Source organism: Hemitrygon akajei, unplaced genomic scaffold (assembly GCF_048418815.1).
Source record: "Hemitrygon akajei unplaced genomic scaffold, sHemAka1.3 Scf000073, whole genome shotgun sequence".
Classification (NCBI taxonomy): domain Eukaryota; kingdom Metazoa; phylum Chordata; class Chondrichthyes; order Myliobatiformes; family Dasyatidae; genus Hemitrygon; species Hemitrygon akajei.
In genome coordinates this window covers 2,098,665-2,122,572 of record NW_027331959.1, presented here as the reverse complement: position 1 = coordinate 2,122,572, position 23,908 = coordinate 2,098,665, and the positions used below count along the sequence as shown (strand labels likewise).

Here is a 23,908-nt window from a genome sequence, read left to right as displayed (position 1 = left end):
AGCGAGTGGAGCGCTGTCTTCTCCAGCATCTCCGCCTCCACATTCAAGGATCGGTGGCATTCAAGCGCTGGTGAACAGGCAGGTACAACGGAACTAACGTGCTGTTGTGTTTGTGATTCCCATACACAAATCTTTTGCCTTTTCTACACTGTTAAATGTTTACAAAGAATGTCAGGAGGAGAAGTACAACATTTCAACTCAGATAATTTTAGTCTCCATGGTGCCTTCTGATAAAAACACTGTCACAGTTCAAAACAATTTGCAGGAACAAGACTTCATCTTCTAACTGGCTACAGTTCCGGCATCAGGCACACGATCAAACTCTCTGCTTCCCTCTCTGTATCAAAATGGATCATTCCTCCCCTTCATCAGTCTGTGACTTGGCTCAGTTTGTCTGTCTCCTTCGCATTCTGAGCATGCGCCACACACGTACTGAGATCACATTTTACTTACACGGCTACGACTAGAGACTTTCTGATTACTATGTCGCTCCTGGCATTTGACGGTGGTAAACTCAGAGTCAGCAATGGTACTGACCCTCAGGAGTAGGTGATTAGGTTGCTTTTAAGGTGCTTTTAAATACGAACGCTCGCCCACATGTGACGTCACACAGTTCGCCCCTACGCGCCTGACGTCACAGATGGGGTCTCCACACCGGGATCTGCCCTCACGTGCGCGGTGTCTTACGTCACCCGCGCCCTGCCGTGTTCGAGCTTTATCGGTTTAACAGCTGAACCACTAATCACGCGACCAGCCCCTCCCCCACCGCTTTCAGCAGAAGCTTCGGGAGCTACTCGATTTCGGTTGGTGCGAAGTGATGTCAGTGACTGTTTACACACAATAGAGGAGCCGGAGCAGCGGAGAGGGCGTTACCCACGCTGATTCCGTCAGCCACACCGGCCCCGAACTGTCTATCTGAGCCGAATAAACCTCCAAGTAAATGTTCCGCTTTTTGATTTACTTCCATTTCCCTCCGAGGGAGGTTGGGGAGTTTGTGAAGCGTCTCCTGCGGACGGAGTCTGATGTATCGCTGAGAGGTAGGAGGAGACCGCTCGGTCCGTCGGTTTGATGCCGGTTCCCCTGGGAGGGAGGGAGAGGGGGGATTTTATTGAAAGGATAAAGATGGTGTGAGAGGGGGCGGACAGGATGTTTGTCCCGGTGGGGACAGGAGGGGCTCATCTGTGGAAACGTCTGAGCCCACGGTGGTGGCGAGCAGAGGGATTCACCACATTGGGGGCAAATGCCGGCAGACCGTTGACCTGCAAGTGGGGCCAATGGTCTGGGCAAAGTCACAATTATTTGGGATTTGTTGAGCTTTTACCAGGAATATGGTGTAAAATCCCGCTCCCCATACTAACACGGGTTATATAGACCTAAGAACAATCTGCCATAGGAACTCAATGGGTCGGGCAGCATCTGTGGAAGGAAATGGACCGTCAACATTTCTGGCCGAGACCCTCCCTCTGGACTGCGAGTGGACGGGAAATAGTCAGAAAAAAGAGGTGAGGGGTGGGGATGGGGCAAGAGCTGGGGAGTGAGAAGTGGATCCAGGTCAGGGGGGAGGTGGGAAGGTGGAAATAGTGACAGGGGTGGGAGTTGAGTGATTGGGAGTTGGCAACACAGGGATGCAGAAGATGGAAATTAATTCCATAGAGGATTAACAAAGAGGTTAGAGAGTATTTGTTATAGAGATTGCAATGAAGATTCACCAGACTGATCCGTGGAGTGGTGGGGTCATCATATGAAGAAAGATCAAATGTGATAACCTTTTCATTTAGACTAGAGAATCGAGGACTGAGAGGTGAACACATTGAAATGCACAACATCATTACCGGTTGAACGAGGGATCCCAGTCTCTGAAAAAGGGGTGTGGACTGACCGGGACTGAGATGAGGGGAAATGTCTCCACTCCGAGGGTGGTGAATGTTTGTAAATCCCCACCACAGAGGGCGGTGAAGACTCAGTGATTGTCCTCACATAAAACAGAGGCTGGCGTTATGTCGAGACTGAAGGGATCGAGGAAATGAGGATCAGGCAGAAACGTGGCAGAGATGGGAGAGCAGCCGCCATCTTGTTGATGGTTAGAGGGGCTGAATGGCCTACCTGTTTCTCACTTGATGTTTCAGTGTTCCTGTCCACTGAGGCCGGAGGAATGTGAATAGAAATTAGTGTTTATAAACATGGACAGATTTTAATGAAACCAGCACTTTTCCTGTGTGGTCTGAATTGTGTGTCTGCCCGGGATGGGAATCGAAACTTTAGCTCAGAGAACTCTGTGACCTGGGGGTGGAGGGAAAGGGATCGGAGAAGATATGGAGGGGAAAAAAACTAAATACGTATCAAGTGTACATATGAAAATAATACAGGGAAATAATGAAATGATGTGGGAAATGCTGCGGTGGGTCGGGCAGCATGTGAGGGGCGAGAACCGGAGTCTCCGGGTCACGTGGGAGACCCTCCACCGTCATGTGAACCCGTTTTTACCACGGATCGGCGGCACCAGTGGGTTTGTTTCCGAAGCCCCGCCCACTGCCTGATGACGCTATTACAGATCGCGCATGCTCAGTCCTGGATGGGCCCCGTTGTTTTTTCGTCCTTTGCGGAAGCGGGTCGGCGGAGGGATCGGGATCGGGAGGGGTCTTCCCTCCTGGGGCGAGGAGCCGGGACGGATTATTCTCTGCGGGGCAACACCAACAATTTCCCTCCGGTGAGTATTGATGCCGGTCCCGAGCGGAGTGGTCTGACGTTGGGTAGTGAGTTAACTCTCCCGAACTCCAGCAGGAGAAAATCTGCAGATGATGGAATTGAGAGCAACGCGCATGAAATGCTGGAAATCAGCAGGCCACGCAGCATCTAGGAAAAGAGTACAGTTGGCGTTACGGGCCGAAACCCTTCGGCAGGACTGGAGAATAAAAGGTGGGGGTGGGGAAGGGAGAGAGAAACGCAAAGTGATCGGTGAAACCTGAAGGGGGCGGGGGGGGGGGGGAATGAACTTTCCCGAACTGGCGGCCTCGCCTCGCTTCCTTCATAGAAACTGCCGGGGTCGGTCCGGTTTGTGAGTCCTTCACACAGAACCGTCTGAGATGAGCCGCCGCTCAGCCCCTGTTGTTCTGGTCCTGTTAGCAGGATGACGTAAAACATATTTCTATATTGTTACTGACAGAGAATCGTATAATTTATGTTCCGTGTGTTATCTGAATGTACTTGCCTGTGATGCTGTTACAAGTCAGTGTTTCTCTCAGTTTATACCTTCCCGTACTTGTGCACTTGGCAACAAATTCAGTAGGACCTGAGAGAACTCAGTGAGATTTGATTAGCGATGATCATCTTGGCAGCTCGGTAGGTCGAATGTATGAGACAGTACACTGTTAAATGCAAAACCCTGAACAGTGCTGATGATCAGAGGGATCTCAGACTCCAGGTTCATCGCTCCGCTCCTGAAAGAGACTGCACAGATTGATCGGGTGGTTAAGAAGGCAAATGGCGTGGCTGTCTTTATCAGTTAATACATTGAGTTCAAAAGTCGGGAAGTTGTGTTGCAGCTTTATAAAACTAGTTAGACCACATCTGGAGTGTTTCATACAGTTCTGTTCGCCCTCATTCTCGGAAGGATGTCGGGGCTTTGGAGAGGGCCCAGAAGAGGTTTACCAGGATATTGCCTGGACTAGAGGGCATGAGCTGTAACAAGAGGTTGGATAAAATTGTGTTGTTTTCTCCAGAGCGGCGCAGGCTGGGGTGAGATTAGATAGACGTTTATAAGATTATCAGAGCATTAGAAGCAGCGTCTCAGAAAGGCAGCGTCCATTATTAAGGAGCTACAGCACCCAGGGCAAGCCTGTTTCACAATGTTACCATCAGATGGGGAGGCACAGAAGCCTGAAGGCACACACTCAGTAATTCAGGAACAGTTTCTTCCCCTCTGCCATCCAATGGCTAAATGGACAATGAACCCTTGAACATGACTCAGTTTTTAAATATATAATATTTCTGTTGTTTGCACGATTTTTAATTTATTCATAGAAACATAGAAAACCTACAGCACATTACATGCCCTTTGGCCAAAAAGTTGTGCTGACTTGTCCCGACCTTAGAAATGACTAAGGTTACCCATAGCCTCTAGTTTTCTAAGCTAGTTTATCTGTAGTGTCTCCAGGTACCTATCCAAAAGTCTCTTAAATACTCAATCATACCCACCTCCACCACCGTTACCGACAGCCAATTCCATGCAGTCACCACTCTCTGAGGGAAAAACTTACCCCTGACTGTAAGTCTCCTCTGTACCTACTCTCCAGCACCTTAAACCTGTGTCCTCTTGTGGCAACCATTTCAGACCTGGGAAGAAGCCTCTGACTATCCACATGATCAATGCCTGTCATCATCTTGTACAACTCTATCAGGTCACCTCTCATCCTCCATCGCTGCAAGGAGAAAAAGCCGAGTTCACTCAACCTATTCTCATAAGGCATGCTCCCCAATCCAGGCAACAGCATTATAAATCTCCCATTTCGAAGGGTTCCACATTCTTCCTGTAGTGAGGTGACCAGAATTGAGCACAGTGGGGTGTGACCAGTGTCCTATATAGCTGCAACATTACCTCTCGGCTCCTAAACTCAATCCCATGACTAATGAAGGTCAATGCACCGTACACCTTCTTAACCACTGAGTCAACCTGCATAGCAGCTTTGAATGTCCTGTGGACTCAGACCTCAAGATCCCTCTGATCCTCCATACTGCCAAGTGTCTTACCATTAATGCTATATTCTGCCATCATGTTTGACCTAACAAAATGAATCACTTCATACTTATCTGGGTTGAACTCCATCTGCCATTTCTCAGCCCAGTTTTGCATCCTATCAGCGCCCTGCTGTAACCTCTGACAGCCCTCCACACTATCCACAACACCTCCAACCTTTGTGTCATCAGCAAATTTACTAACCCATCCCTCCACTTCCTCATCCAGGTCATTTATAAAAATCATGATGAGCAAGGGTCCCAGGTATATGTGTACTGTAATTGATTTAGTTATTTATTTTATTTTGTTTCTTTTTGTTCTATATTATGTATTGTATTGAACTGCTGCTGCAAAGTTAAAAAATTTCATGACACAGGCCGGTGATAATAAACCTGATTCTGCTTCTGAGTCAATAGACGATATATTTTTCCTGGGGGTTGAACTGTTTAATACATTTAAGGTGTGAGGAGATATAAGTGGCAAGTTTGTCTCTTTCCACAGAGTGGTGGGTAGCTGGAGTGCCTGGTGTGGAAGACCCCACCGGTCTTGTGATCTCATTTGCTCCTCCCATTTAACCGTAGATGGGCAGCATCTGCACATCTGTTTCAGAGGCCCCGCCCTCTGGATGATGCAGCAATCTCTTTGTACATGCTCACAGTCTCCAGATGGGTGGTATTTTCCATTCTGCTCAGTGCTGAAGTGGATCATCTGCAGGATGGGAAAGTGTTCTCGCCTCCTGGGTCAGGGAGCCCATGTCAGGAGCACTGTTTGTGGGCCAAAGGTTTCACTTTCCCATCGGTGAGCATTGAGACAGATCCCGAGCGGGGAGATCTGATGTTGGCTGTGAGTCCCGAACTGAGGGCCAATTACTCATTTATTTTCCAATTATCTGGGCTCATCAAAAATGTGTTGACTTTACTTAATTTGCATTGAATGATCCAGATTCCAGGCTGTCTAGTTCTGCAGAATTGAAATTGGAGTCCTGCCAACAGGTCATGTGAGTCTGTTTACTGCAGATCTGCTTTGTGGTGTGGCTGCGCAGTCTCTGGATGAGTGGTGATGCTTCCTCCGTGTTGTGTTGGGGAATCTGATGTTGGGCACTGAGTCCCTTTAACTTCCCCCAAATCGCCTCACTTCCTGAGGCTCCTTGCATTTGTCCTTGCGCTTTATGGCTGTTGTCTCCTCCCAGATTGGGGTGGATGAGAAAGGAGAACAACACTGGGTGTGGAGATCTTTGATTTCACTGCCCGCTTTACCGAGGGACTGGGAAGTCTAGGGGGGGGAGAATGGTTTCTGTGATGTGCTGACCTCTATCCAAAGGTCTCTGCAGTTCCTCACAGTCACAGGCAGAGCAGTTACCATGCAAAGCGTGAAGTGTCTGGATGGGAAACTTTCTATGGTGTGCTGATAAAAATTTGGTGAGGGTCAAAGTGAAAATGCCAAAGTTCTTGTTGCCTGTTGAAACTTTGTCATTTTAGGATTCTTTATACAGTAGCGTGTACTATTAATTCAGTATCTGTGTATTGCCGGAGAACTATCATTGATTGTCCTTGATCTCCTCTCTACCTGCTTCCATCTGCTCATTCCCTGCCATCTTGTTCAACCTCTTGTCCGGTCTCTCTCCCCCCGCACCCCCCGCCCAGCTTCAGTGATGTGCATGAACCATCTGGGTCAACTTGGTCCACCCTGTATCACACCTCTGCAAAGCTATACATCAGCAATCCTTCTTCTCACCTTTGTCTTCATTGTGAAGTATTCTTTTACACCTGTGTCCTCGCTGGGTTATTTCCAAAATGAATTTTTGTTAGCTAGAATGCCGGAGGGTCATCAGGTACCAGTTCTGTTGTGCATTGGTGTGGAGGTGCTAGTTTCTGAACTGTGACTGGCTGACATAGTTTCTGAACTGTGACTGGCTGACATACTTTATCATATTACTGTCAGCAAAGAGTACTGGGAGAGTTGGTATTTGGGCTATAGATAGATAGATAGATAGATACTTTATTCATCCCCATGGGGAAATTCAACTTTTTTCCAATGTCCCATACACTTGTTGTAGCAAAACTAATTACATACAATACTTAACTCAGTAAAAAAATATGATATGCATCTAAATCACTATCTCAAAAAGCATTAATAATAGCTTTTAAAAAGTTCTTAAGTCCTGGCGTTTGAATTGTAAAGCCTAATGGCATTGGGGAGTACTGACCTCTTCATCCTGTCTGAGGAGCATTGCATCGATAGTAACCTGTCGCTGAAACTGCTTCTCTGTCTCTGGATGGTGCTATGTAGAGGATGTTCAGAGTTATCCATAATTGACCGTAGCCTACTCAGCGCCCTTCGCTCAGCTACCGATGTTAAACTCTCCAGTACTTTGCCCACGACAGAGCCCGCCTTCCTTACCAGCTTATTAAGACGTGAGGCGTCCCTCTTCTTAATGCTTCCTCCCCAACACGCCACCACAAAGAAGAGGGCGCTCTCCACAACTGACCTATAGAACATCTTCAGCATCTCACTACAGACATTGAATGACGCCAACCTTCTTAGGAAGTACAGTCGACTCTGTGCCTTCCTGCACAAGGCATCTGCGATCCTGTGATCTACATACCAGGCAAATGGAACTGTCAGTGTTTTGGTTTTGACTTTGGTTAGTGCTTATACAGATGGGGATGGATGGTCATATTTCTGCAATGAAGCAGAAATTTTGAGTAGCTGGATATTGGTTATGGGGAAATCCTAGATTGCACTACCCAGTGTGAGATTTGTGGATGATGTGTGAGACTATCAGGGTCGGTGAGTGGCAAATTAAGCTGCGTGACTCTGTGTGCTTTGGTCCTGGGATATCACAGCTTTTCATCCAGGTAAAATGGACCCGGGGATCAAGCTGCTTCAGCTGATGAGGTGTTGAGCGAGTATTTCTGGTCTAGGATCAGATATTTTTTTCTGGAGTTCCTTTGGAAGCAATGACTGCTAATCTGAGGAGAGGATGAGTTCCAATTCCATCCTCACAGGAAGAGGCTATGAGTAAATGGGCTGTTCCATGTTTGCAATAGTAGAAATAGACCCGTGAGTTTGGTGTTCAAAATGTGTTTGTAAATTCCACACCAGCCCCCCCCCCCCCCCCCCCCCACGGTTACCTGTCTGTCACTCGGTGGAAATCAGGCAGAATCTCAAGTTGCTAGAAATCTGCACTAAAAACTGAAAATGTTTGAAGTCATTCTGACGAAACATTATTAGCCTGAATTGTAAAATTTGTTCCTCTCCCCGTAGCTGTTCCTTACCTGCTGAGCATTTCTGGTAATTCCAGTTTCTATTTATTACATTCACCCTGGAATGGCTTATATTTCCTGAAATTAACCTGGGAATGGAAATGGCTCATTCTGTGATAGTAGAACAGCAAAGAAACTGCAGCTTTCCCTATAAATTATCCTGGTACCAATTTATCTCTTATTCCTGGAAATGTGTTCAGTACATTTGTTGCTAACAAGGTTTACAGGAATAATCTCAGTAATGTTCAGCTTTATGTATGAGGAGCATTTGATAGTTCTGGACCTGTGTTCAATAGAGTTCAGAGGGATGGTGGGGGTGGTGGAGAGATGTATGGATAAGTAAACCTACCGAATGCTGAAAAGCCTGGATACCGTGGACATGGAGAGGATGTTTCCATTGGACGGAGAGTTGGTGATCTGGCAGCACAGTTTCAGAATAAAGATGCTTCCCTTTAAAACTGAAATGAGAAAAAACATTTTTGGCCAAAAGATGTTTGATCTGTGGAATTTGTTGCCATAGAGGTTGGTTGAGGCTGCCATTTGGGTATGTTTATGACAGATATTAATATATTGATTGCTAAGTAGCTTCAGGGTTACAGGAGGAAGGCAGGAATATGGTGTTGGAATGAAAATCAGCCATGATTAAATGGTGGAGCAGAGCAGGTGGATCGAATCACATAATTCTGCTCCTGACTGAATGATGGCTCTTTCTTACCCCATATCGTTTAGTGACGTGTGAGGGACAATAAAAAAAATTGTTTACTGAGATCATTATATCTGTCTTCAACATTTAAATTTCACTGAGTTTTGTTCTTAGTAACATTAAGCAGAAATGTTTGCTTCTCCTTTTTATTGTTAATCTGCTTTATTATCTCTCTGGTCAAAGTTAGACCTCTAGTGAGCGGTTTATTGGAAGAAAACCCCAAATGGAAGCAAACCACGACTGAAGACGAGGGAGCAGCAACAAGTGAACCAGCCCAAGGACTGAGAGTACCAACTGGAGAGAACCCATCTGACTCGGAGTCACATTTGATTCAGTCAGGAGAAAGTTTGGTGAGTCTCATTTACTCAGTCACTGGTACTTTAGACATTACAAACCTGTTTCCCGGGTAGGAAATAGTTGGAGTGAGACTGAATGTGCCCAGACGAACCAGTTATGCCTCTGTCAGACCCATTTACAATCTCTCCAGGTCTTGTAACGTGCTTTCAGCAGCCCAGCCCTTTAAAACCACTCCCATTGTGAGGAAGTCGAATCTGGATAAAGTCACTCAGAAACCGTATAAGTACAAACTTTTTATTCCAAGCACCCGGGGCTTATTCAGCTAGTCGCTCTAACAGGAACAGTCTATGACTATTCCCACCCAATCTACTAACTGACTACAGTTCCCCCTACACCACAGATATATCCATCCAGATACCCTCCACACAAGACAGGCTGGAGACAAAGTTATTTACTACATGACTGCCCCTAAATACAAATTACAAAATAGTCATAATGGCTTACACACACAGAACAGACTGAAGCTGTCCTATCTCTATGCATGAGTGCACAAGGAGATAAGTATCTGGAAACCCTAGCTATCTGCCCTCAAGAAGAAATATGGCTCAACATGTATTAGATCATCGGTTGATCATCAGCAGTTTCATTCAGAAACCAGGCTGCTATTGTTTAACCAAGTGTTAACCCTTTTACATACATTATCATTCCCTCCTTTTGATCATTACATGATCATTAAGCAGTAACTTTTTACAGAGAAAGCAACCGAAAGCAACTTTGACATCAGTGGCTAAAAAGAGCGAACATCTGTAATTATAACAATGATATGTATAACTATTAGGCCATAATGCAATATAATGCCCCACATATTACCGAACAGGGCCTCCAAGACCACCATTTCAACCCTTCGGTGGACCTGTGTAAATCTGCCACTAATTTCTTGATGTTGCCAGTCTCCTTGGCAATGTTCTCGGAGAGGGATGTAATGTTAGTAGACTCATCAGGGATATAGGTGCAGCATTCTCTGTCAATAATAGCACAGGTTCCCCCTTTCTCAGATAGGATAAAATCTAAAGCCATATGATTCTGTAGGACTGTTTGCTGGATTGCAATCATTTCAGTGGATATTTCAGTTACTTGGGCCTGTGTTTCTGTCAGGGCCCCTGCAGTATTGTGGCCAGCTCCTCAAGTGCTGTAGCCAAATTGATTATCTCTCATGAATTCCTGCAAGTATGGTCAGGATGCATGTTTCCCAGTCTAGGAAGTTCCGCTTGGTGGGGGCCTGAGATACCATCCCTCAGAACACTGACAGCCACAATCATCTCTGACTGAATCAGAGTTCCTCACCTCACTTCCCAGGGTGTTATTTGAGAAAGCCTAGTCTGAGAGTTCCTCCTCTGGTTGAGCGGGATTACTGACATTGGAATCATAGTTTCACCATGCTGCAGAATTTCATCATAAACCCTGCCCAGCCCCTAGATCTACTTGTTTGGCATAGGTGTGACAGAGAGACAGAAAGGTGTTAACATGGGGACCCTGAATGCTGGGCTGAGCCCTCTCAAAGACGTAAACACAAACACCACTGTTATGTACCCATAACATTTTAAATGAACTATCAGCAATAGACCAGACCCGGATTCTGGTTTTGTTGTTAAAACCACTAACTTTATTAGTATCTACTTACAATATAACAACTTAAGCAAAATAATCAAAAATTAACAGTGTTATGAGTGTGCATATGTGTAAATAAAACTCCCAAACCATTGAGCTCAGGGGATACCAAGCTTAAAGTCTTGAGATGGTAAGGTATGAAAGTTCAGTTCATCTACGGAATCAATGATGAGAGAGAGATATTTGTAATCCAAGGTGACTGTCGAGAGAGGTAATTACATCAAATTCCATAAATTCCACAGTGGTAAAACAGGATAACAGTCGCCGTAGTTCTTATCCATCGTCATTCCATATCCACATACGAATTATCATCAAAAGTAGCTTATCACAGGGGTACCATCTTCAAAGGGAACTACCACCCAGGCAAGGGTGAACATACAGGGAGATTCCACAAGGTTCTCCCAATCCAGATCCAACACACAAAGTATTACCGACAGTGATTTCCACAGAATACCTTTCTCACAAGTGGTTACCACATAACACTCCCGAATCCAGCTAAGGGTTAACAAAAGTGGTTGCCACGGGATACTCCATCAAAATCTGCATATGGATTATAAGAATTATCACCAACAGTGATTTGTCACAGGGGTATCCTCTTCAAGTGAATTACCACCCCCAGGCAAGGGTTAGCACAAGTGGTCCTCACAGGACACTGCCAAACCTAAAGATCCACTCCAGTGGATCAAACAAAGTGACAATCACACATTCGGTACATGCTGGATCAATAATCAACTGACCCTTGTGTGCACAGGAGAGTCCAAACAGTGACCTTTGGCCACTAGGTTCTTTGTTTCGAACCTTCTATCATCTTTCTCTCCATCCGACTGTGGGTCTATGACCGTGTTTGCTTAAATAAAACAAACTGTGAGCTGTGTAGAGCAAGTGTAAACACGCTGCATTGTCAAATAGTTCCGCCCCTCCCTCTCTCTGTAAGAATCAAACAGGAGCCGAGAAAGCCGGTGACTGACGTCACTCAGGCACTCTCTCTTAAAGTAACAGTCCACGGCAAGTAAATTAGGGGTTCATCACTCTCCACTAGCAACCAATAGATTTTACTTTAGTCCGAGAGAGTCCAACTACTCAGTTCCTTCAGAAACACGTTTGCAGTCTGTTTGCTGTATCGACCGAGAGAGCGGTCAGTAACACCTGAGATGGTCCTCTTCACCGAGGTCCGAGTTCCCCTCAATCCCATTTCTTAATCAGGACAGTTTTGTTTCTCTCTGTGTTGTTTTTTACTTAGTTCAGTCTAGTTTTTGTACTGTGTCATGCAACACCATGGTCCTGAAAAATGTTGTCTCATTTTTACTATGTACTGTACCAGCAATTATGGGCAAAATGACAATAAAGTGACTTGACTTGACTTCACTTGATTGTGCTGCAATTTTCGCTAAAGCATTGCCTTTGTTGACCCGGTCGGACTTGCGGGTATGGGCTGCACATTTAATAATAGTCAGAACTTGAGGTAGCCCTAGAGCGGTGAGAAAGTTGTTTCAAAGGTGGCATTACTAATGGGGTGGCCAGAGGAAGTCAGGAATACCCATGTTCCCAGAGAGCCCCGTAGTCATGTACAATTTCAAATGCATAACGGGAGTCTGTGTAAATGTTGGCACTTTTGTCTGTTGCCGGGATACAGGTACGAGTCAGAGCAAACAGCTCAGCCTTCTGGGCGGAGACAGCTGCTTCAAAAGAGACCTGCTCAACTATTTCACTGTTCGTCACTATTGCATAGCCAGAATATTATTTTCGAGCTTCCATCCTCATAAAATGTCGCCTTGGGCTTGAGGGTGTATTGCGGAATGGATGGGAGAGTCTGTCCTTCTTTCACGGTGATCCGGACAGTGGGTCAGTTGGTGCGGCCAACTTCATGGCCTGAAATTCCCCAGAGATGGGGTACAACGTCCTAGATTCGGTCAATATTAAAATAATGTCTTGCCAGATGTCCCGTCTTCACCTCAGTATCAGAGTTGGCCCGTGGCCGAGTGTTGCCAGTCTCCCTTGGTACTGGAGGCTTGATTCATCAGGGTGTAGGCAAGGAACTGTAGGCTCTTTGGCTTGAACCCAGGGCAAACCCTAACAGTAGTATGGGGAATGACCGGTCCTAGCTGTCGCCAAAGGAAATCCGGAACTTCAGCCAGTAATGCACTGCCCTCTCTTCCTTTAACCTCACCAATCACCGTGACTGGGAATTTCTATCCCTCGAGGGGTGCATAATACTGGCTTTCCTCAGTGGAGCACCTCGTAGTGTCATAGCACAGAGTCACATCAGAGTTGGCTGCTGGCAGGAGTGGTTCAAATACAGTGGAATTAAGATTAAGTGCCCACCACTGGGGGGGGGGGGCCTCGGAAACAGGGGAAGCTGTTGGTTGTTCACTAGTCCCAGGGTGATACCCTCATCTGTGCATACAATCTCGACTTCCAACGGACAGTGTAAGCCTCTCCCTGTTAGATTACACCCTTGACTGGTGGTGACTGTAAATGAAACCTCACACTGGTTCCCCCTGGAATTCCACCTGCAGTGGCTGGGTACGTGAATACGTACATTCTAATCCTGCAAACGCAAACAGAGTGATTGCAGTGTCTGATAGCTGAAATCCCTTTTCCAGTACTATTTCCTGATCGAGAGTGGTTGTGGTTGCCCCCATATCAATCATAAATGGAACAGGAATTCCAGTAACTTGCAATGTTACATTGGGCTCCTCCTGAGGGGTGGTACTCAAGGTAGGAAGCATCTTTTGTTTGTCAATTTCTAAACGGGTTGTTGTCCCCACCTGTTCCTTGATAGGTTTTTGTTCCCATTTCTGATCCCCAGATATAGCCCACTCGCGTCCTTCTTCCCGCTGAACATATTCACCTTTAATATTAGTTCCCTTCGGAGTTGATCAGGAGCTGAGTCTCAATAATATGTCAAAGCTCGTCGCATTCTATTTCAGTCTTTGTCAGGCCAATCCATATTATTTGTTTTAATCATGTTGGCTAACTTAGTTGGTAAGTATTGGAACAGTAAGACATTAAACTGGGGGGACAGATTCCCATTTTTAAAGGCTTGGTCTCCTGTGAAAGGGCCCTAGCAGGCCACAAATCTCTCCCAATAGTCTGGTCCTGATTCCCCATGCTTAGGTTTGCATTCAAGAACTTCAGTGATGTTTGCAGGTTGCTGGAGAGCCCTTTCCAAGGCTTGAATGATCTGGTCTGTCTGTTCATTCTCATTATGGTTTCCCGCCTGTAACTCCTGATAGGTTTGGTATCTGAATTCAGCCTTCCATTTCCGCCCCTCAACAGCTGAGAGAATCATGCAGCAGAGACCGAATAAATCTTGCGTGGTCGCATTAAACATTTGTATAGTGCTGTGAACACACTGAGCAAACTGTGCTGGTTTTTCTTTTCTTTATGGGGCCTGGTTCATGATCATTATCATTTCTTGAGGATTCCAGGGTGCATACACAGGAATCACTGAGGGCTGCCCCTCCTCCTGCTCGTGGATTGGGCAGCATTTGGATGGGCAATTGTCTTTGTGGAGCCATTAATCTGGGGGTTTATTGGATTCTTCCCTCCCTATCTCAGAATAATCCTCAGTATTCTGGATCTCAGGGTATCGAGATCTCTCCTTCCCTGCCGCTAGTGTTTTACCCGAGCACCCACCGTATCGGAGTATTGGGAGGATTGGGGTTCAGGAGCACTGGGTGCACTTGGCCTCTGGTAAGGTGGGGGGTGGGGTACGGTAGGTGCCCACTCCTCATCATTGTCCTCAAACAGGGTTGGTATGCTAGACATGGGTTCGGGATCCCTTGTTTCCCTATCACTTTGAACTTTACGCTGACGTTCCTACACTCCTCTCCTATCTAGGCCAGCCTTGGATTGCTTATGTTGTTTTTCCTGCTCTCGTTTTCGGCGCCCATCCATCCATTCGCATTCCACCTTTACCACCTCCCAGCCTTTTGGTGTTTCATCTGCAGTACATACTTATATCCCTTTTTCACATGCATTATTCCTCCAACTTGCTAATAATATACAGTTCCACTTTACGTCTGTCTTTTCCTTCCATTCCCTTTTCAACAATTTCCACTTCTTTCCACAGTTCTTTTGCCTTATCAAATTTACTGCTTGTTCTCAGGAGATAATATCCCAGGTTCCCCCACCCCCACCCCCAGTGGCCACATTTCGTTCCCCAATTTCTTATTCAGCGCTGCACTCAACATTCGCAAATCTTTTTCCTTGTCTGGAAAACTCTCACTCATATTGTGTAGAGCTGCTCCCAGCCCACTTGTATCAATCGACTGCAATTGACCCAAGTTCTCTAAGTAATTCACCCAGCTGGCACCTCCTGCCCACTTAATAAATTTACTCAGCCGGCACCACCTACTCAATTGATAAATTTGCCCGATACGGCCTCCTGCCGACTTAATAAAACTTATACCTCCTCTTATTTACCCCTCAATCATGACCCTATGAAAGAGCACCAGTCCACTGTCTCCCACACAATCACCAACATTATCAGCTCTGGGGATCTCCCATTCACTGCCACCAACCTCATAGTTCACACACCCCGAACTTCCCATTTCTACCTCATACCCAAGATCCACAAACCTACCTGTCCAGGTAGACCCATTGTCTCAGCTTGCTCCTGCCCCACTGAACACAGTTCTGCATACCTTGACACTGTTTTATCCCTCTTTGGTCAATCCCTTCCCACCTATGTTCATGACACTTCTCAACACTTTGAATTTTTTCAATGATTTTATGTTCCCTGGCCCCCACCACCTTATTTTCACACTGGACGTCCAGTCCCTATATACCCCCATCCCCCACCAGGAAGGTCTCAAAGCTCTCCGCTTCTTTTCGGATTCCAGACCTAGCTAATTACCCTCTACCACCACTCTCCTCCGTCTAGAGGAATTAGTTCTTACTCTTAATAATTTCTCCTTTGGCTCCTCCCACTTCTTCCAAACCAAGGGTGTAGCCATGGGCACCCATATGGGTCCCAGTTATGCCTGCCTTTTTGTTGGCTTTGTGGGGCAGTCCATGTTCCAAGTCTATACGGGTATCCATCCCCCTCTTTTCCTTCGCTACATGGACGACTGCATTGGTGCTGCCTCCTGCACGCATGCTGAGCTCATTGACCTCATTAACTTTGCCTCCAACTTTCACCCTGCCCTCAAATTTACCTGGTCCATTTCCGACACCTCCCTACCCTTTCTTGATCTTTCTGTCTCCATCTTTGGAGACGGCTTATCTACTGATATCTACTGTAAGTCCACTGACTCTCACAGTTACCTGGACTATTCCTCTTCCCACCCTGTCTCTTTCAAAAATGCCATCCCCTTCTTGCAATTCCTCCATCTCCACCACCACATCTGCTCTCCCGATGAGGCTTTTCATTCCAGGTCAAAGGAGATGTCTTCCTTTTTTACACATTGGGGCTTCCCTTCTTCCACCTTCAACTCTGCTCTCAAACACATCTCTCCCGCTTCCCACACATCTGCCCTTAACCGATCCTCCTGCCACCCCACTCCAGATAGGGTTCCCCTTATCCTCACCTACCACCCCACCAGCCTCTGGGTCCAACGTATAATTCATTTCATTTTTCAATCTTTTTATTGATTTTCAAATAAAGAATATACAAATCAGAGGAGGAGTTTCACAAACAGATAATATAAATGACATATAAACAACAATAAAAAAACCAGGAAGTATATAATGTCAAAATCAGATAGGTAAAATGTTATGCTCTTAGATATAAAATATAGTCAAAAAACTTTTGCCCTGCCATCGTACGTGGAGAAGTCTGCGGAGGCAGCTCAAGTGGAAGTGGTTGAACTGTGTGCTGTAGATAGTCCGGGTCTCGCTGTCATAGAGGAGGGTGGTGAGAACCACTTCTCCACGTACGATGGCAGGACAAAGTCCCAGATGCAGAAGTCCTTGAGCGGGCTAGCACCCACAGTGTCTACACCCTCCTACAGAAAGCCCAAGCCAGATGGGCTGGCCATGTCGTCAGGATTTCTGACAGTCGGCTACCAAAACAGCTGCTGTATGGTGAGCTAAGCCAGGGCAAGCGCTCAGGTGGAAGGCAGAAGAAACGTTTCAAAGACAAAGTCTTGCTCAAAGACCTCAAAATCAATCTCGGTAGCTGGAAATCGCTGGCTGTGGACCGCCCAACCTGGTGGAGCAGGACCACTAAAAGTGTGTATGCAGCAGAAATCAGACGCACCGCAGAGGCTCAGAGGAAACGCACCGCGCCAAGGCTCGAGCTACCTCCGCTTCCACTGCAGCACCTACCCTCATGTGTCCCACATGTGGGTGAGCTTTCAGGGCCCGGATTGGCCTCATCAGTCACCTCCGGATCCACAGTCACAAACCCTCCACCTGACAGAAGTCGTGGTCATCTTCGACTCCGAAGGTCGAACAACAACAACAACATAGTCCAAAAAAAAAACTACAACTCCTCATAGCAATCATAAAAAAAGATTGGAAATTCTATTTAATAAAATGAAAAAAAACACTAACTAAACAAACAAAAAAAATGAGAAAGAAAAAAGAAAGAAAAAGGAACATTGAGCAGTCCAATTGAGGATAAAAAAAATTTAAAAAAGAAAACGAAAAAAAAACATCCTCCGATGCTTCGAGGATAAGGATTTTCCTAAAAGAGAACAAAGATAGATAGATAGATAAATAAATAAATAAATCGATCAATCAATCATGTGGAAGTATTGAATAAAGGGTTGCCAGACTTGTTCAAAATTAAAGGATATATCAAATGTCTGGCTTCTAATTTTCTCCAAGCTTAGGCACAACATAATGGAGGAGAGCCAATAAAAAACAGTAGGTGGATTAGATTCTTTCCAATATAGCAAGATAGCTCTCCTAGCCAGTAAAGTTGAAAAGGCTATCACACTTTGCTTGCTTCCTCTGGAATAATCCCAAAAATTACAGTAAGTGGATTAGGTTGAACATCCACATCTATAACTTTAGATAATATTCCAAACACATCCCTCCAAAAATTGTTGAAGCTTACACATGACCAAAACATACGAGTTAGAGTAGCCACTTCTGTGTTACATCTGTCACAAATAGGGCTTATATTAGGAAAAATATGCGCCAATTTACCTTTGCATAAATAGGCCCTGTGTACTATCTTAAACTGAATTAAGCTGCGGCTTGCACAGATAGATGAATTATTGAATAGATAATAAATTTTACTCCATTGATTGTCTGAAAGTGAATGTTGAAGTTCTACTTCCCAGATGCGTTGAACCCTATCATTAGGTGACATGCGAGCGCTCATTAACTGTTTATAAATGATAGCTATTAATCGTTTCTGAAAAGGTTTAAGCTGAAAAATAGCATGCCAAATTTAATGAGCAGGCCGGAGGGTAATTCGGTAAGAAATCACGTAAAAAATTCCTAACCTGTAAGTATCTGAAAAAATGTGTATTAGACATATCATCTTTATCCATTCACTGTGAAAAGGAGATTAAACAGTCCTGTAAAAAACAATCTAAAATAGTTTTTATTCCCTTAACTTTCCGTTAAAAAATCCTTATCCAAAGTTGATGGTTTAAAAAAGAAATTAGAATAAATATTACTAGAAAGTATAAAATAATTTAATTCAAAAAATCTAAGAAACTGAAACCAAATTTTAGAGTATGTTTAACAATAGCGTTGAGAGCTTGTCTACCTATTCTGGAGAACAAAAACGGAAGGGGAGCTCCTAATAAACAAGCTAACGAAAACCCCGTTACTAACTTTTCCTCCAACTGCAACCATGAAGGGCGAACTTGGTCATCTATATCATAAATCCAAAAAGTAATATAATGAATATTAATTGCCCAATTGTAAAATCTAAAGTTTGTTAAGGCCAGTCCTCCATCTCTTCTTGGTTTTTGCAATAAAAGTTTACTCACTCTAGAGCTTTTATTATTCCAAACATAAGAAGAAATCAGAGAATCTATTTTATCAAAAAATGTTTTTTGGAATGAAGGACGGAACTGCTTGAAATATATATTAAAATGTTGGTAGAATAACCATTTTTATAACATTTATCCAACTTATCAATGACATCGACATAGGCGACCATTTAGAAAGCACCTGTTGCGTATATTCAACTAAAAGGGAGAAATTATACTTATATAGGTCTTTAAAATTTTTAGTAATTTTGATACCAAGGTAAGTGAAATGGTTTTTGGCAATATTAAAGGTATTTGATCATAATAATCAGAATAATTTTTAATGGGAAATAATTCACTTTTATGTAAATTAAGTTTATATCCAGAAAAGATACCAAATTCCGTAAATATAGATAACATAAAAGGAATAGATTTCCTGGGATTTCAAATGTAAACTAATAAATAATCTGTGTATAACAAAACCCTATGTAATTTATCCCCTCTCCTAATACCCTGCACAGAATTAGAATCCCCAAGAGCAATAGCAAGTGGTTCTAAACCCAAATTAAATAATAAAGGACTGAGGGGATAACCCTGACGGGTACCTCTATATAATCTATAATAAGGAGACTTTTGATTATTAGTTATAACCGCAACTACCGGGGCCTGTCAAATCAATTTAATTCTGGAAATAAATCCTGGACCAAAATTAAACCTCTTCAAAACATGAAATAGAGAAGGCCACTCCACCCTATCAAAGGCTTTCTCTGCATCCAAAGATACAATACATTCAGATTCTTTGGCTGAGGGAGAATAAATGATATTGAACAATCTTCGAATATTAAAATGTGAGTACCTATTTTTTATAAATCCTGTTTGATCATTTGAGATAACATTAGGTAGGATATTCTCAAGCCTATTTGTTAGAATCTTAGAGAAAAGTTTAAAATCTGCATTCAGTAAAAAAATAGGTCTATAGGATGCACAATCCACTGGGTCTTTTCCTTTTTTTGGAATCAATGAAATCATAGAAAGTTTTAGGAAGGTTCCCAGAGGATGTAGAATCAGTAAACGTTTGATGAAGATGTGGTATGAGCATTTCATGAAAAGTCTTGTAAAATTCTACCGTATAACCATCAGGTCCCAGAGCTTTATGTAATTGCATAAAGGATATAGCCTTGGCTATCTCCTCTTGTTAAAAAGGTGCATCTAACATATCAACATCTTGAATCAAAATTTGAGGTATGTTTAACCTTTGCAACAATCTATTCATAATAATAGTGCTATCGGAGAATTCAGATTTATAAAGATTAGAATAGAAGTCCATAAATAACTTGTTAATTTCATAAGGATCTAAAGTTTCTGTTCTATCTGGACGATGAATTTTTAGAATCTGTCTTCTGACCATCTCGGCCTTTAACTGACCCGCTAAAACAGATTTTTCCCCATGTATATGAAATAAATTTTTAGATTTAAAAATTTGCTGTTCAATGTAAAAAGTCAGAAGCAAATCATACTGTGATTGAAGTTTGACCCTTTCTTTATATAGGTCTTCAGTAGGTTTAACTGAACACGCTTTATCTGTCTGTTTAATTTTATTAACAAACTCTGACAATTCCGCTTTGGTTTTCTTTCTCAAGGCTGCTGAATATGAGATTATCTGTCCCCTAGGAAAAGATTTCAGCATGTCCCATAGAACCAGATTTGACATTCCTTCAGTTGTATTAAATTCAGAAAATATTGAAATTTGCTCCTTAATAAAATTAACAAAAGCTGGATCCTGAACCAATACGGGATTCAATCTCCACTGTGAGATTTTCAAGAATCTATCGGAAAGCTTAAAGGTTAACATTAAAGGCGCGTGATCTGAGAGCACAATGATGTCATACGCACATTCAACAACGGAATTTAACAGACTTGTAGCGAAGAAAAAGTAATGAATTCAAGAATACTTGTGATGAATACCTCATATGGAGCCAGTGATCATTAATGGAGAATGTGTGGAGCAGGTTAAGACCTACAAGTACCTGGGAGTACAGTTAGACGAGAAGCTAGACTGGACTGCCAACACAGATGCCTTGTGCAGGAAGGCACAGAGTCAACTGTACTTCCTAAGAAGGTTGGCGTCATTCAATGTCTGTAGTGAGATGCTGAAGATGTTCTATAGGTCAGTTGTGGAGAGCGCCCTCTTCTTTGTGGTGGCGTGTTGGGGAGGAAGCATTAAGAAGAGGGACGCCTCACGTCTTAATAAGCTGGTAAGGAAGGCGGGCTCTGTCGTGGGCAAAGTACTGGAGGGTTTAACATCGGTAGCTGAGCGAAGGGCGCTGAGTAGGCTACGGTCAATTATGGATAACTCTGAACATCCTCTACATAGCACCATCCAGAGACAGAGAAGCAGTTTCAGCGACAGGTTACTATCGATGCAATGCTCCTCAGACAGGATGAAGAGGTCAATACTCCCCAATGCCATTAGGCTTTACAATTCTACCGCCAGGACTTAAGAACTTTTTAAAAGCTATTATTAATGCTTTTTGAGATAGTGATTTAGATGCATATCATATTTTTTACTGAGTTAAGTATTGTATGTAATTAGTTTTGCTACAACAAGTGTATGGGACATTGGAAAAAAAGTTGAATTTCCCCATGGGGATGAATAAAGTATCTATCTATCTATCTATCTATCTGAATGTGTGAGAAATAGAGAAATCTTTATCATTGGGGTGTTTATATCTCCAAATATCGACGAAGGCATATTCTAATAAAAAAGAGTTAATACAAGCTGCCGCTTTATTAGGAAGCAACGGATTGGTTGATGACCTGTCAGTCGCTGGATTTAAACAACAATTAAAGTCACCACCCATGATCTATTTATATTCATTGAGATTCGGTAACTCAGAAAAAAGTTTCTTTAAAAAATCAGAATTATCTACACTTTGTACATTAGGTGCATATACACGCACCAGAGCTACCTTTTGCTCGCATAATAAACCAGTAACAATTAAATATCTTCCAATCAAATCAGTAGTAGTATTGAGGTGTACAAAAGGGATTTTGGGGCTAAGAAATATAGAAACGCCTGTTATTTTACAATTAGATAGCGAGTGGAACAAAGGCGCTTTCCAAAAGCGGAAAAAGCTGTCCTCATCCTGTTTTCGTATATGATTTTCTTGCGCAAAAATAATATCTGCATTAAGAGTTTTTAATTTCTTATTCTTTTTACGCTTAATGGGGTGATTGACACCGTTCCAATTCCAAGATATTATATTGATTTTATTAACATCCATGTTTAAAATTGAATTTAATATATAAAAGAAATGTTACACAAGTGCAGATTAAACCAGAATGCGCGGGTATAACCAGAAGGAATGATGCATTTTCAAAAGAGAAATCCATCAAAAGAACTGCCCAATTAAGGAAAAAAATCCTACTCTAATAGACCCCGCCCACACCCGCCTTCCAAAAGATAAGAACTAAGAGACCGATAGGTTGGTCCCCTGCTAACTAATAACCCTTGACCCTGTTCTCCATCTTGCAGCTCTGTATATTAAAATAAAGCAAGGATCCCACAGGAAATAGTCATAATAAAAGGCACAAGCAGAATTCAACTACTATAATGTTATGTCTAATAGTAATAAAAACATAATCAACAACGGCCATCTTAGAATCAGCTAAAGTAGCTTAAACACATATTCAAAAAAAGAGAATAAATTTGATCAAATAATATTACAAACATTATTCTTTCTTTCGAAAAAGTAAAGTAAATGAGTATATATATAACAGACCTAAAGCTATAAGTATTGACACAAATAAAATAAATTAAAAAAATAATACACAACAGGTCCTACAGAGACCATTAGTGTACAATACTATAAAGGTACCCTACAAAACAGTTACATATGTACTAATTACTAATAAGGTAAAAAAAAGTAGATCAGCCATGTCCCATACCAAAGACTGAAAAGGTATAGAATGTACTTAACTCAGAAGATCCATAAACAACATACAGCAAATACTTCAAAATTGCGTATTGAATAATTGGAATGACTTTAATATTTTATTCAGTAGGCTTAACTTTAAGATTTTTAATGTACTTCCATCCCTCCTGAGGAGAGTAGATTCTCAGTGACTGAGATTTTTCAGGAAAAATTAGCAGCTTTGCTGGAAAGCGAAGGGATCGGTATAAATCTATACATTTCACTCATAACTTCTCGATATTTCCTTCTTTCAGCAAAGATTTCAGGAGGATAGACTTCGACTATATGAATCTGTGTTGAATTAAAGATTAATTTCTGCTTCTTTCTGGCTTCTTGAAGAATAGCTTCTTTAGTCGTATAATAATGCAAAGAAAGTACAACTGGTTGAGGACGTAATTCGGATGAACGCCGAGAAAATGGAAATCTGTGGGCTCTGTCAATAGACAATAGAGAGTAGGTGCAGGAGTAGGCCATTCGGCCCTTCTAGCTAGCACCCCCATTCACTGTGATCATGGCTGATCATGCACAATCAGTACCCCATTCCTGCTGTCTCCCCATATCCCTTGACCCCTCTATCTAACTCTAACTTGAATGCATCCAGAGACTTAGCCTCCACTGCCTTCTGGGGCAGAGCATACAACATATCCACCATTAAGGGGATGTCGATTAAGGGGCTTGCTTTGAGGATCACATTAAAAAGTGAGTACAACATATCTGAGAAAAATTTTAACAGATCACCGGCTTCAGTATTTTCAGGCAGTCCCAGAATTTGCAAATTACCTTGATGCCCTCTACTATCTAAATCAACCATTCTTTTCTTTGTTTTGGATAGTTCCTAGGTAACTTCATTGATTTTCTTTTCCATCGAAGATATCACCACTCCTTGTTCTTTAATAGTTTGCTTAAATAAATCATGCTCATTCTCAATTCGTGTTGTAGTCTGCTGAAGTGTTAGAAGCTGAGAGTCCAAATTTTTCAGATTCTTGAATCGTAGAAATAGCTTTTTCAAGCTTCTCGTTTGAACTGGCCAGATGATCAATTTTAATATTAAGCAACCTGAATTATGATTTCATGTCTTGTATTGAAGAAAAAATTGAAGAGAATCTCAGTTCAATACCAGAACAATTTTTTTCGGCCATTGTAATTCAGTCGTAAATCCTTCAATAGAAGTAATAGATCCTTCAGTAGAAGTAATAAATTATCAAAGCTAAAAGGGATCTGTTAGTGGGATATAAAATATATTAAAAGAGAGAGCTGCTAGGAAGGCGACTTACTTCATATGCTACAAAATGGAAATTCCCACTGTATAATTCTCCGTAACTTCCGCTACCTCCAACGGAATCCCACTATCAAGCACATCATTCCCTCTGCCTCTTTTTGCTTTCCAC

The 23,908-nt window shown here is 43.0% G+C and overlaps 1 protein-coding gene across 5 annotated transcripts in view; it reads left to right on the top strand.

The window, feature by feature from the left end:
* Positions 1–23,908, top strand: part of LOC140722262 (uncharacterized) — a 240,639-nt gene that overhangs the window by 202,918 nt on the left and 13,813 nt on the right. For 3 of the 5 annotated variants that reach the window (XM_073037062.1, XM_073037060.1, XM_073037061.1), the window contains exons 1-2: positions 2,574–2,707; positions 8,885–9,051. The exons of 1 other annotated variant lie outside the window; for it this stretch is intronic. The gene's annotated coding sequence lies outside the window, so the exon portion shown is untranslated. Of the gene's footprint in view, positions 1–2,573; positions 2,708–8,884; positions 9,052–23,908 lie in introns of those variants that run through there. One more of the 5 variants, XM_073037063.1, reaches the window with a different exon arrangement.